At 70.5% G+C, this 13611-nt stretch overlaps 1 protein-coding gene across 5 annotated transcripts in view; it reads right to left on the reverse strand.

Moving 5' to 3' along the window:
* PLXNB2 (plexin B2) overlaps positions 1-11809 on the reverse strand; it is a 30885-nt gene extending 19076 nt beyond the window's left edge. For 2 of the 5 annotated variants that reach the window (XM_036019775.1, XM_036019772.1), the window contains exon 1: positions 889-938. The gene's annotated coding sequence lies outside the window, so the exon portion shown is untranslated. Of the gene's footprint in view, positions 1-888; positions 941-1327; positions 1382-11683 lie in introns of those variants that run through there. The other 3 variants (XM_028531840.2, XM_036019773.1, XM_036019774.1) reach the window with 3 other exon arrangements.
* Positions 11810-13611: the final 1802 nt, after the last annotated feature.

The raw sequence follows: 13611 nt of genomic DNA on the forward strand, positions 1-13611 counted from the left end.
CTGCGTGGAGAGCTCGCTGAGGGCTTTCTCCGGTTAAAGGTCCACTCGACCAGGGCCCCAGGACCGGCGACCCCGCGGGCTCCGCGAGCACCTCCCTGCGGCCAGGGAGCTGGCCCAGATGCCAAGCCACTGCCCAGCCGCCCCTCCCGGGGCAGCCGGCCGGCCGGGGCGAAGCCGGGCTCCCTGCCCCAGGGACCCTTCGGGCTTCAGGCCGGCGAGGGCAGCAGGCGTCTCCGACCCCCCTGCTGGGGGAGCCCAGGCCCCTCGGGCTGGCAGGAGGGGCTCGGACGGGGGCGGGGGGGGGGGGGGGCAGCGGCTCTCCTCCACTTCCTGAACAAACAAAGCTTCCAGTGACCTGCCCGGCCGGGCCCAGGAGCAAAGGGTGACCTGCCAGCCAGGCTTCCTGCCGCTGGGGTTCCTGGAACACCGGCGCCTCCTCTGTGGAAGGTGGCGGGACCTCTGTCCCCCCCGCCAGCAGCGGGCAGCGGGCAGCGGGGATTTCCTCCGGGGCACCAGAGGCCCTTCCCGGCTGGAGTCCGGAGGTGCGCTTCCCAGAAGTCACACCGCCTCCGGCCCGTGGCTGGCCCGGAAAGCGTCTGGACGGGCGCCCCTTCCCACCGAGCCCAAACTCCCGGCCCCGACGCCCCAGAACCCAGCGCCCCAGCGCCCCAACGCCGCCCTGTCTGCCCGAGGAACCCTCCACCCAAGCGAAACCTGGCGCAGGGACCTGGGGGCCCGGCCCTCAGGCTGGGGAGCAGGCATGCCCGCACGGGTCCTGGCAGGGCCAGCGCCCCGACACCTCACAGCCGGGGAACGGCACCTCCGGCCGCCCCGCGCGCAGCTATGGCGCCCGCTGCCGTCCCCAGGTGGGGCCCGGCCCCCACTCACCACGCTCTGGCGGTCCAGCTCAGGCTCCACTCCCCGCCGGCATCAAAATCCTCTAGGAAGCAAAGGAGAGACAGCGGCCTCACCACCAGCCTGGCCTGCTTCCCCCTGTCTCCTCCGCCCCCTGTCGGGGACGGGCAGCGGTCCCGGGGACCCCGCTGGCCCCTGCCGTCCTGGGGCAGGAGGCCCTCAGCCTCCTCCGTGCCCCTCGACCGGCACCCCACCGGGGGCACACACCCCGACTCCAGAAGGCAAGCCCGATGCCCCTTTCTCTCCTCTGCTCAAAAAGGCAGAAAAAAAGGGGAAGGAACGGCGTGCTATTATTACAAGCCTATTGTCACTTTCCGCCTTCTAAAAGGAGGCACATGTATCACTCAGATGAAAATAAAATGGCTTTTTAAAAAAAAAACTGCACACCCATGTCCCCTGCAGTTCTACTTACTAGCTGTGTGATCTTGGGCAAATTACTTAACTTCTCTGTGCCTCATGTCCCGGTCTGTGAAATGGAGACAGTCACAGTGAGCTCCCCCGGGGGTGAGCTCCCCCGGGGTGTGTAAGGACTGAATGGTTCATTCAGGAAAAGCCTCTGGAGGGCTTGTTACACTGTAGCACTGGGCAGTGCTCGCCATTGTATCCTCCTCTCCTGGATACACACCCCAGCATGCCCGCAGGGAGGACCCGTCCAAGGATACTTTTCAGCCTGGTTTATTACACTGAAAATCTGGCAACTACCCAGCCTTCAAGCGAGGAGGACCTGACGCAGGTGGGTGGTCCACGCTGACCCCCACGGCGCCCAGCACGGCTGCGCCCAGGGTTCGAGGTGTGCCCGCAGGTGTCTGTGTGGGCACCTGGGGTGAACTGCTGAGCTGGCTGAGGAGCCCCTTCCTCCAGACAGAAAACAGCGGTGAAACCCAAGGGCCGGGAGGGAGGGGCCAGGGCAGCAAAGTAACTTCATTTGCCACTTTCTGAAAGTTTTTATAATTTATTCATGCATTACTTGACTAAGTAAAAAGAGAAGTGTTCCCCGTCCCCCCCGGCTCTGCTTTACCTTCCGGGCTCTCAAGGACCATGCCCCTTCGGGACTCCCCTGGCCTGCGGCAGCCCCCCACGTCCAGGCTCAGCCACGAACCCCAATGGGGTGCCACCTCCTCCGCCAGGCCCAGCCCCCACCGGCCTACCCTCCCCAACACGGCCGCCCTCCACCCACACCCCGGGGAGCAGGACTGGATCTACGGTGGGTCCCGGGGGCGGGGGGGCGGCCACAGGGCCCAAGGAGGGCAGCGACAGCAGTGCTTCCCTGTGGCAGGAAATCCCTCCAGTTTCCTCAGCCCCTGGCTGAGCAGGAAGGGGTTAACCTGGACAGAGGGACCCAGGAGGGACCCCTAGAGGGGAGTGGAGGCCGAGAGGTGTCCTGCTCAAAGCAGCCTTTGTGAAAGGAGCAGAGGCCGCTGCTCCGCAGGCAATCAGGGGCCAAACCGCAGGGTGCTGGGTCAGGAAGTGGGGCCTGCCCGGCCTGGGGCTGTGGCAGCAGCAGGTGGAGGCAGAGCTCGGTCAAGTGCACACACAGCCCAGGGTGACAGGGCCCAGGTCAGGTCGGCCTCAGCACGCCCCTGCGCCTGCCTGTAACGCCCTCAGCCTCCTTCAGCCTCCCCAACTTGCCCCCAGCCCTCCACTGGCCCACGGCCTTGGTGGTGTGTCTGTGGCAGGCAAGGCCAAGGGAAGCTGGTCTCTTCCAAAGGACGTCACCCTGAGCCCTCCCATGCCCACCCACCCCCACCCGGGGCCGAGCCAGGCCAGGCCCACCGCTCAGCCCCGTAGCCCCGAGCTCCTCCAGGCCACGCTTCCCACAGAACGAGCCCGGCCCCCAGCGCTCCTGGGCCCCGAGTCCTGGGGCTGCCCTAACTCGAGGTGCCCGGCTCTCAGCCACCCAGTCCCGGCCCCCAGAACTCCTGCCGTCTCCGTCCTCCCAGGAGCCGGCCTCGGTCTCCCCGCACAGCCCCACACCCCTACCTGGGCTGCACGCAGCGGCCTCAGAGCCGAGCTCGCAGCCAGGCTACGGGGTGCAAACCCCAGCTCTGTCCTTTTCTCCCTGGGTTCACGGGCAAGGCTACGACGCCCTGCCCCGGTCTCCCCGTGCGCAGCCAGGGTCAGTGACGGCGCGAGGGACCCCGTGCACGGACATCCGAGTGCCGTGTCTCGGCCTTCGCTGGGCCCCCGGGACACTCCCACCCCAGCCCCGGAGCCCTCGGACCCCCGCCCCTGGGCCCTGTGCCCAGTCATTTGCCCTTCACGGCCTCCGGTCCTCTCGGACGGGCCCTCCGTGAGCAAGGTCTGAGCGCAGGACCCAGCCCCCGTGGGTCCGAGCCCCAGGAACCAGCAGGGGTGACGCGTAGGGGAGGGAACCCCGAGCTGTGGGCCCCCTGCAGCTGGTCCCCAGACTCCACCCACAGGGTGCCGCCTGGCCCCCCAGCCAGAGCACTGGGGGGCGGGGCCTCTCCTCCACAGCCCTGGCCCCGTGGGGACCAGTAGGAGCCCCCATCGGCTCCCTCCTCAGGTCCCACCTTCCTCTGAGCAGCGGGGGCCAGGCCCCTGGTACAGGGGGGCTCTGCCCCCACCCCAACAGGCGAGGCTACACGGAGGTGCCCAGCGAGGGAGGGCAGAGTCCTCACTCCAGACCCGGGTCCAGGGCTGTAGGCTGTGCGCGGCCCCCTTCCCCAGGTCTCCCCGCACCCGGAGGACGGCTCTGGGGTGCAGGCTGCAGCTGGGGGTCTCTCCACGCCACTGTGTTCAAGCAAACACAGAGGGAGCGATTGCTGAGCATCACAACCAGAGCAACGGGAGCGGCAGGCCGGGGAAGGAGGGCTCCAGCAGGGGCAGCCAGAGGCCGCCGGGGGACTCGGGACCCGCGGACAGGTACCGGCCGGGCGGGCCGGCGCAGGCGCAGGTGAGGGCAGCTACAGCACGCCCCCACTCCGCGCTGTGTGTGTCTGGGGGCGTTCCCAGCGCGGTGGCGGCCCCCGACGACCTGCGCGCGGGGGAGGGGCGAGGGGGCCCAGCCGGACAAGAAGGGCGGGGCCCGGCCCTCACCGGGCTGGCCCGGGGCCACCTGGCCTCGGCCGCAGGGCCCACAGGGAAGTGGGAGCCGCCCCTCCCCCGCGGAGCAGCTGGCGGCCTGGGGACCCGGCCTCCGTTCCCGCGACGAAAACGCGAATCTGCAATTAGCCGGGAGCGCAAAACAAATCAGAGGAGACGAAACAGCCCAGCGCCGGGTGGTGGTGGGGGGGGGCTATCTGCGCGGGTGGGGTCGTGGCCCGGGTCGCAGCTCAGCGCCGGAAGCCGCCCCCGCCAGGGAGGCCGGCCCTGCGCGCCGGTTCCCGACAGGCCGGGTGGCAGAGCCCCTCCCGGCGCCGGCGCCACCAGACTCCCGGGGGAGAGACCCGGGGCGGCGGTGGCTCTCGGGGCGCCGCCCCCGCCCGGCCGCACACTGGGAGGGCAGCACGTGGCCGCCGCGCGAGCCTCACTCGCGACCCCGGACGCGCCGGACCTCCACTAAGACGGACGGCGCGGCGGCCACGTGGGCGCACGGCCCCGGCCCCGCACCGCGCTCACCTGCAATCTGGCACGGCCGAGCGCCCGACAGCCATTACCTGCGCTAGGCCTCTCGACTCCGCCCCTGGCCCCAGGGTCAGCCCCGGGGCTCGGCCCTCCGCTGCCGGCCAATCCCGCGCGACTTTGGCCCCAGCCGCCGCCTGCGGGACCCACAACCCCGGGCTGCGTGCGCGAGCGCCCTGACTCACCCCGAGGAAGGCCAAGGTCTCCCCGAACCACCACCTCGGAGCCGGGTGGGGCTGGGCGGGGCCCCGGGGACACTCTGACGTCTAGCCCGTGCCTCGCGCCAGCGCCACCCGAGCCTCCCCCGGGACCCCTCCCAGGTGTCGAGTGTCACCGCCCCCTCCCACCAGCCCCGGCTTCTGGGGCCGGGTGCTCGCTGCAGCCCAGCCTGGGCGGGGGAGGGCTGGTCCGCTCCCCACTGCCGTCCAGGCTCTGGATCCCAGCATGAAGAGTCGCCCCGAGCGGGTGGCAGTGAGAAGGCCCCAGGCTGAGACCAGAGGCCACGGGGAGCGTGCCCGGAGACCCGCCCGCCCCCTCTAGCCCCCTTCGCCCGCTCCGCAGGGGGGACCAGAAAGCCCCGCCCCTCCCAGTCCCGAGGTCCCGCCAGCGAGGACGTTGGCCTCTAGCTCCCGCCCGCAGGGGTCTCCAGAGGGCGCGTGCTGGCCCTCGGTGTCTCTGTGACAACCGCTGCCGCGGAGACGACTGTGACCACCCAGCCTGGGACTCGCGCTGCTGGCCACTGGGCCACTCTCCGGTCCCCGCCGCGGCCAAACTGCTGGCAAGGGCGGCCCAGAAAAGCCTGGAACACGGTCTCGGCACACTGTTCTGTCACTCAAGAGCAGCCCCGTGAGCCCCGCCCACCACCGCAGACTCTCCCTCCGCAGGGCCAGGTAGATTCCACGGCCCCCCCCCCCCCCCCCCCCCCCAGCCGGGCCGGAGGCCCACCTCTCTCCTCACCCCCCCTGCCTCCATCGCCTCCCACCCGGACACCGCGTGGGCCCCCTCCTTGGTCCCCCCACCCCAGCCCCACCCGTGGGCCTCCTCTGGGGGGCCCTCCCCGGGAGGGGAACATCTTGCCGCTCAGTGCCCCCTGTGACTTCCCCGTGAGCATGAGGAAGGCAAGACGGGCCTGGTGACCTGACCCGACCGCCGGGGGCCCAAAGCTGCCTCAGCACTTCCTGCATGCCACCCACGGCGCTGTGCCCCGGACAGGGAGAGGAGGGCCGCCCTCTGGTGTCCACGAGCCCCTGCGGGGCCCCGGCGGCCGGAGGGGCCTGGGCACCCACGGTGGCAGCTCCTGCTGGGGCCGCACACGGCAAGGCTGAGAGGAGGGGGCTGGCCCTGAGGCAGGTGTGCACAGGACCTCGAGAATCCGCCCCCCAGTCCTGTTTGATGGGGACAGGGGGAGGGAGCGAGGGGTTGGAAGGGGCCAGGCAGGGGCTGGGGCTGGCGTGGGGAGGACCGGGCACTGCAGGCTGTCCGCAGCGAGACCCAAGGTCCCCTCCGGCCAGGCCACCGCTGGGGAAGAGGCAGTGCACACGCAAGCTGGGAGAGTCTGGGGGCAGTCCTGCGGGCAACTGGGGGTCCACGACAGGCACGGACCCCGGGTGTCTGCCTTCCTGCCCGCCGGCCCCCATCCCGCCTCTGAGCGGCCCACCCTGGTCTCCTCCCTTGCAGGCTCACCTCCCAGCTGGCTGGACGCTGCTTGCCGGGCAGCCTGAGGCTCCGGCGGCCGCAGCTGGCCCAGAACCAGCCCCCACCCAAAGCCCCTTCCTGGGCCCCGTGCAGGCGGTGGGGGTGGGCGTGAGGGGCCGACGGTGAAGGGTGCGCGGGAGTGAGGAGCACTCGAGGCCTGTAATCTCCCCATCAGGCTGTCAGCGCCTCGGCGGTCACCCCGGCCCTGCCTCCCCCATCACAGCCGAACCCCACAATTAGCCTGGGGCGCTGTGCCAAACTGGCATGCCAGCCCCCACTCACGCCCTCGTGACCACACATGTGCAGGCACACGGGCCCGGGATGGCAGTGGGGGCCCTGCCCACACCCCGAGAGTGTCCCCAGGGCAGGGAGCCGAGGGGAGCACCCCGGACCCAGGCTCTTGGGCTGTGGGAGGCTGTGGGCGGGAGGCATTTGTGCAGCCCCGGTGCTGGGTCAGCCCAGACGCCCAGGGGCCCCAGCCTGACCCAACGGTGCTGGGAGCTGGCCTGGAGGGAGGGACCAGCTGTGGGAACGGCGGGGGCAGAGGGAGACGCGCCCGGGACGGTGCCAGCTTCCCTGTCGGGAGGAGGCTGGGCACCTGGTGAGGTACATGGTGCTTGGGGTGCCGGGCAGGGCCTGGAGCCCTGGCTGGTGGGACAGCGGCCAGGGACCCACACTTTGGGAGGGCAGGGACTAGGGTTTCCCAGTGAGGAAATGCCCCGGCTCGGAGGGAGGTGGGCCCCTGGCGGCTCGTGATAGAGGAAGAGAGCCCCGGATTGCATGGGAGGAGGTGGGCACCCCGCCTTCCCATGGTGCGCCCAGGAAGGAGCCCCCGCTCCCTGGGGTCAGGCCCTCCCCCTTCCCCATTCAGTGGGCCACTCAGCTGAGCGAGGAGCTGCCACACACAGGGGTGTGGCCAGAGGCCACCTCCGGGAAGTACCTGCCGGGCCGGGGAGTCGGGCCTGCCTGGGTCTCCCCCAGTTCCTGCCCCTGGGCTTCCCACCCCCAACCCTGACATCCTCTCCTGGGTCCTGAGGTGCCTGAGGGCAGCCCCCTAAATCAGGCTGGATGCCAAGATGGATTGGGAAGGTCATGCCCCCCCAAGTCCCCTGGCCAGGGTGGGGAGCCTCTGCAGGGCTGAGGGGGGGCAGGGGGGCCAAGCTGGGGCCCCTCCACCCACAGTGTCCTCCCCACTGCCAGCCCCCTGGCTGGGCTGAACACTGTTCTCCCCTCCTGAGTTCCCCTCCTCCCCCTCCCTGCAGAGGGTGCCAGCCTGGCCTTGCAGTGTCCTGGGCCCCGATTCTGAACACACTGTGGGGTGGGGTGGAGGATTAGAACCCACAAGGGCTGGAGCCTCATGCCCACCTCCTCGAGCTCGGCCTGCACTGCCAAGCACCACCATGGCCTCTGCCCCACCACTGCCACAGGCCCCTTGCACCCCAAGACCCAGCCACGATCCCTGGCCTCTCAGGGCTGGGGCTGTTCCTTGCCCAGTACTCAAAGACCCAGGTGAGCACAGCCCCAGCCCCAGGCGGGCACCAAGCCAGTCATCCCTGCCCATGGTCACCCACACGGCCAGAGTGCTCCTGCTGTGGCCTCTGGAACAGCCTCAGCCACAGGCAGCCCAGCAGGGTGTCTGGAGGAGGTACCCCTAGCGTGGCCCCAGCCCCCAGGCCGGAGCGGAAGGCCGGCAGGCCAGCCGGCCGGCGGCATCCCTGCCGGGGAGCAGCCGCGCCAGTCTGACCGCTCTGTTGACACAGGTGCCTCCTGCGAGGCCGACAGCAAACCCGTTTCCGCTCCCTTGCTCTTCCTGGGGGGGGGGGGCCAGCTGCGGCAGCAAGCTGCTCGCCACCGGGCCTCTCGGCCCCGAGCTCCCGTGGGAACCGCCGAGGGGACCGGGGGTGGCACCCGGGAGTCGGGCCTCCATGCCCAGGAGTGAAACGTCAGGGGCGGGGCTGACGGCAGAGCCGGGGAGTGCTCCCCAGACTGCTCCCCAAAGGCCCCCTGCCCTCCCGTCGCCAAGGCCCTCGGCCCGCCTGGGCCAGGACCCATCTGGCACCCAGATGGGGCGCCTTCAGGAGCCGCACAGTCTCAGGGGAGGAGGGGAGGCCATGGGCGCCAAGCTGGGCCCTGACCCCCTGCTCCCAGCCCAGCCCGGCCCACTAGGTCCCAGGCGCCGAGGTGGGCAGAAGCCACGGCGGGGGGTGGAGGGAGGGCAGTGGTCGGTGAGCCATCTCCGTGTGGAAAGGGAGGCAGAGAGGGTGACAGGGAGGGTAGGCAGAAATCCCAGCTCCAGGCCGGCCTGTGGGGTCACACCCGGGCCGGAGCCGACAGGCAGGTGTCCTCTGAGCAGCCTGGCCGCCAAGCCTGGCCAAGGCCACGGGGCTGGTGAGGAGGGGAGTAATGCCGACCACATTCGGGTGGGCCCCGGGGCAGAGCCACAGAGGCGGCCAGCCCTCCGGTGCCGCAGAGGTGTGGCCAGGTGTGGGACAGCCGGCGGGGCGCCCAGGATGTGGCTGGTGGCCGGGTTCTTGCCTCAACAACCCCCCCACCGCCGCCCGGGTGGGGGGCGGGAGCGAAGCAGGAGCCTGTCTAGGATGTGAAACCACCAAGGGGAAGAGCTGGAGAGAAAAGGGAAGGCGAGGTGCCACCCCCGCGGCCCCCCCTTGGCCCCCCGAGGCCAGAGACAGGCCGCTGGCCCTGCCTTCCCCAGCCCCGGGTTTCAGACCAAAGACAAGTAGTCGGAGGCCCCACCCCAAACACAAATAGCCATTAACCTCGGGGAGAGGGATCTGCCCAGCCCCCCCACCTCCCGATAGTGACTCAACCTGCTCGCCCTGAACCTGCCTGCACCTCACACAGGCCGTTGAGGCTGGGGGGAGGCGCTCTGGCTTTGCTGGGCCAGGCCTGGAGGACAGCTCCCCCCTCCCCTGCCCCCCACAGCGGGCCCCCCAGCTCTGCTGGCACTAGTCCAAGGCGGCTCCACAGGGAAGACAGGCTCATCCCTCCCAGCCCAGGAGGCCAGGGGCCTGGTGCTCCAGCAAGAAGGACCGAGGCGGGACGCCAACGAGAGCCCCCTGCTCGCGGGAGGACAGCCCTGGTGGTAGAGGGCCTGGCGCCGCGGTCCCCCCCCCGTCAGGGCACCCCCAGCCTCACCTGCGTCCCTGGGGACCACTGGCCGGGTAGGGAACAGGACCCCTTGATGCCTCCAGGATGGCCTGGGTCCCGGGGCGGCTCCTGGGGGAGGGGGCCTGTGCCATACGGACCCTCCCCAGGCTGCCCGCCCGCCCCAGGGCCTGCCAATCCCATCTCTTCTGCTCCACTGGCCTGGGCCGGGGCCAGGCCCCTGGGCTGCCTGCACCCGGCCCCGCTGTTTGCTCTGCCTCTCCCGAGGGGTCCCTACAGGGCTACCGGGGCCCAGGGAGCCCACTCGGCAGAGACTCATTAATGGTCTCGGTGTCCTCGGCTGTGGGACCGGCGGGGAGGCCCCACATCCAGGTGGGGCCGTACGAGGGGCGAGAGCTGCTGGGTGGGCAGAGCAGCTTGGAGGGAGGCTGCGCACGGCAGCTGCCGGCCAGGTCAGCGGGTCAGCCAGGGGCAGGTGGGTGGCCTGAGCTTCGGTGCCCACGGGAGACCCCAGTGCCCCACCCCAAGCAGCCTCGGTCACACCCGTGCCTGCTCCCTGTCATCTCTGGGAAGCACAGGGCGTGAGGAACCCGCCACAGGTGTGGCCCTGAGCCCAGCTCGAGGCCACGGTCCCGGGGCCTCTGCGGACGGAGGGGGTCCTCCCCCTGGCCCCTTGGATAGGACCCAGGGCTCCTCCTGCCCCCCAGTCTCCCCCAGGCTGGCTCCACAGGCCTACCGGGGCCAACCTTGGGCTTTCTCCAACCCGAGGGTGACGCATCCCCTCCCACCCCGCCCCGCCTCCGACCGGCTGAGCAGCCTCGGGAGGGCCTGGGGGAAGGGGGGAGCTGCCCAGACTCGCCGCCTCTTCCTCCTGAGGCGCTCACCCCACGGCCCCGGAAGTGGGTCCCTCTCTCCCAGGCTGCAGCCTCCCCCCTTGGGTGGCTGGACACGGCTGGATAATCCAAAATAATTCCTTCTTGGCAGGCGGCCGGTGGGGGAGGGTGACTCGAATTCCAAACCCTGTTTTTCTCAGTAACTTCCCTCCCCTTCTGTGGAGAGGAACCCCTGGTCAGACCTCAGGCGTCCCCCCATCCTCAGACAGGGCCCCCAGTAAGCACGGTGGGAGGAGGTGGGAGGCTCAGATTGGCTGGGCCCACCTGCTTGTGCTCAATCTTCTCTGGGAATTCCTCAAAGCTGTCCCCAAAAATACCCAGCAGGCCGGCCTGTCCCAGGCGGACCTCACCCTCCCGGGACCGTCCCACCCTCTGTCCAACTCCCAGACCTTCCGAAGGCGCTTCCTCCAAACTGGGGTGACATCTGGGCACGGGGTGGGCTGAGACCCCCCCCACCCACCTCTGGGAGTGCAGGGGCTGAGGTCAGACAGGAGAGGGGACCTCCCCAGAGAGCCTCTGGAGCCCCAGAACATGCCACCAGCTTTCAGGCCCAGCCTCGCCTCAGCCCTGAACCCCACCAGCAGCCATGGTGGGCCCAGAGGGACCCTTCACTCCTTCGCCAAGTTGCTAGGAGGAGCAAGAGGAGCCCGCTGGCAGGAAGCTCGGGCTCTTGGGGCCAGGGACCCCCCAGACCAGCCACCAGCCTGAGCGCAGAGGGGTGGGAAGGGCCTGCCTGAGGGAGCTTCCTCCCAGAGGCGGTCAGAGGCGTAGGGCCCAAGCAATGCCCAGTCCTTCCTGGGTCGCAGGGCGTCCACCCACGCGCCACACCAACAAAACACAACAGGAACTGTCCAACCGGGCCCTGGGAAGAAGCAGGCCCAGGGCCCGGGTGCCCCTAGTCCCAGCCCGGAGCCCTGCGCCACTTTCCAGCCTGGACAGGCCCAGCCCGAGCCCTCCTCACAGCAAGTCCCAGGGAGCGCGGGGGCTGCCCGGCCCGCCGACAAGTCCGGCCCCTGGGAGAAGCCCGGCTTGGCCACGCCGAAACCGCGGCTGGGTGGGTGGGTGCGTGAGCTCAGGCACCACCGGGGCGACCTCTGCCCTGGGCAAGGATCTCGGATCTCGGCGGCCGGAGAGGCGGGCATGGGCGGGGAGGGAGCCTAGGGAATCAGAGCGGGAGCAAGACGCTCTGGAGAGACACAGGCGGCGGGAGGGGTCCCTGGGGACCCTCGGCTCAGCCAGACCGGCTTCCCCCCGGCCCCGCAGCCCTCGCCCTGGAAGACAGTGGGTCGGGAGCGGCCCGTCCCAGCCGATCGGGCACATGGACGGGGCCAAGGCCCGAGGCGCCCTCGGCAGAGTGCAGCTGCCCCGCGCCCCCGCGCCCCGAGCGCAGCAGGCAGGGCGGCGCAGCGCTGACGGCGAAGCCCCCAGACCAGCGCGCCCGCCCCGCGGGCCCCGAACCGGGATCTCGGTACCTGCACGTCCTCCGCCAAGGCTCGATGGCGCCCGGGCCGCGATCGGCGCTGCGCTCCGGCCCGCGCGGCTGCCATGGAGACGGGCCTTTGTGTGGCCGAGGAGGGGCCGGAGCGCGCGGGAGCAGCGGCCCCGCCCCCAACGGGGGGCGGGCGGGGCGAGGGCGGGGGAACCAGGGGCGGCGGGCTGGCAGCTCCCCGCGCGCCCCTCGCGCCCCGGACCCCAGTGGGGCGTCGCAGCACCAGGCAGGTTCGGGCCGGTTCGGGCCCAGGTTCGCGTCAGGCAGCGACGCCCGTCGGCCCGACCCACACGCCGGGCGCGCCCGGGGTCACAGGGAAGCCCAGTCCTCGGCGCTGCGGGAGCGCGCGGGGCCAGAGGGGGGACCGGGTGCCCTCGCGGTTCTCTCCGAGCACCCCAGCCCTCCGCCTGGGAGCAGGCCAGCCACACCCTGCCTTTTCCCGGATGGCGGCTTCCGGGCCTGAACCGTTCCCGGGAGCCTCTGCACCCCAAGCTCCCAGGGAAGGCAGCGCCCTGAGCCCTGAGTCTCCTGACGGACGAACCTGTGGCTCCCGGCTGCCCGCCCGCTTTGGGCCTCCGGGGACGCCCCGGGCCCCACCAGCGGGTCTTTCAGCGCCGGGAGGGAGGTGGTGAGCCCCGGGGCTGTGAGCTCCGCACTTGAGCTGGCCCTGCGTCTGGCCTGGGGCCTCCTGGGCTTGAGAGGTGGGGGCGCTGCGCGCTCCGGCTGGCTCCTCGCTGGCCGTCTCAGGACAGGACAGGTGGCAGCAGCTGGGCCCGGGGTTGGGGGGGCGAAGATCAGCACCATTCCGCAAACCCTAACCCGCACCCCCACTGGACACCCCCTCCACCCAGACTTGTCCCCTTTGCAGCCAGTCTGCTTCCTCCCGCCCGCCCCCCCCCCCCTCGGGCATCTATCTCCTCCTCCCAGTGTGCTCCCCACCCCGGACCTGCCCCCGGAGGAAGCATGTAGGCCAGGAGGCTGCCTCCCGCCCCAGCCAGCCAGCCAGACAGACCTGCCCGCCTTCAGCCCGGAACCTCACCCACACTGGCCCACCCAGCACCCACCACAAGGCCCCCCAACACTTCCAGTATCTCACAGGGATGCCAACTTCTATCAAAAAAGGAAGTTGAGACAAGCGTCGCGGTCACAGGACATTTTACTACCAAGCATGTGGGAAGGCCAGTATCCCAGACTAAAGGGATCTTTAAATAGATTTCAGGAAGCTTGGGGGTGAACTGTCCTTCCTGTCCCCAGGGCAACCGGCTGCGTCTCTGCCCCACCCCCCCAGGCCCTCCAGCCTCAGGAGGCCACAGAGGGCCCACCGGCACTGGCCACCCCGGGGGGCCACCTGGCTTCTGCCCGTCCCGGCCCTTCTGTCCCCAGGGCTCTGCTGGGGGCAGGTTTGCTTCTTCTGGCCCAACTGCCCCTTCCTCTCCCCTGGGTGGCCTCCCCCACCCCCCACAGTGGGTCATAGTGAGGGGCCGGGCCCAGGATTCGCACAGTCTCTAGCCAGCAGAGTTAGGTTTGAGGTTAGGGGTTGGGGGTTAGAGGTTAGGACTAGCTGAGTGAGGGCGGCCTCACGGTCCCCTCAGCCCTTTCCTGTGCGGGTCGGAGAGCCCGAGAGCCGTGAGGACAGTCCGGTGTCCTTGCAGACTGTGGGGACTGCGTCCTGGGTGGGAAGGCCCCCCTCTAGAGCACACAGCCCGGGGGCAGGCCCCTGAGAGCGGCATTCAGGGCCAGCGTGGGACCTCTCCCGCTGCGGGGCCCCCAGCTCGTTCCCTCTGCAAACGTGGGTTTGCTGTCTCTGCTGTGCTCCGTGGAGTGGGGGCCGTGACAGGCCGTCCTGGGCGGTGCGCAGGGCCAGGCAGGCTGGCAGGGGAGGCTCTGAGACCATCTGCACGGGGGCGGGCG

This window comes from Phyllostomus discolor, chromosome 2 (assembly GCF_004126475.2).
Source record: "Phyllostomus discolor isolate MPI-MPIP mPhyDis1 chromosome 2, mPhyDis1.pri.v3, whole genome shotgun sequence".
In the NCBI taxonomy this organism is placed as follows: Eukaryota; Metazoa; Chordata; class Mammalia; order Chiroptera; family Phyllostomidae; genus Phyllostomus; species Phyllostomus discolor.